Genomic DNA, 437 nt, shown 5'->3' with positions numbered 1-437 from the left:
AAGGTTGAGGAACCAGCAAAGCAGTCTGAGAATAAGCTGCTGATGAAGTAGAAGGAATTATCAGAAGGGCGTAGCGTCCTAGAAGGCAAGCGAAGAGTGTTTCTAATGGAAGAGTAAGCATCGGTATCAACTGCAGCTAAGTAATGGTCACTAGATTTAGCAATGTGATGGTCATTCGGCAACCTTAACAACGGCAACTTTGATGGGGGCGGGGGACACATGATTAGAAAGCGTCCAAAGGAGAGTGGGAAGATGGAATTGGATAACTTGCTCTGTTTGCTGTAGAAGGGAGTAGAGAAATTGAGTGGTAGCTGGACGGCCGTGTGGGGTCAAGATAGCTTTTGTTGGCTTGCTTCTAAACTGGGAGAAATTCGTGTGTGTAGGCTGATGAGAAAAATCAAGTAGAGAGGGATTTTTTTTTTTTTTTTTTTTTTTTG

The sequence above is a fragment of the Mandrillus leucophaeus genome, unplaced genomic scaffold (genome assembly GCF_000951045.1).
Source record: "Mandrillus leucophaeus isolate KB7577 unplaced genomic scaffold, Mleu.le_1.0 Scaffold46, whole genome shotgun sequence".
Lineage (NCBI taxonomy): Eukaryota > Metazoa > Chordata > Mammalia > Primates > Cercopithecidae > Mandrillus > Mandrillus leucophaeus.
This window is presented reverse-complemented; position numbering follows the sequence as displayed.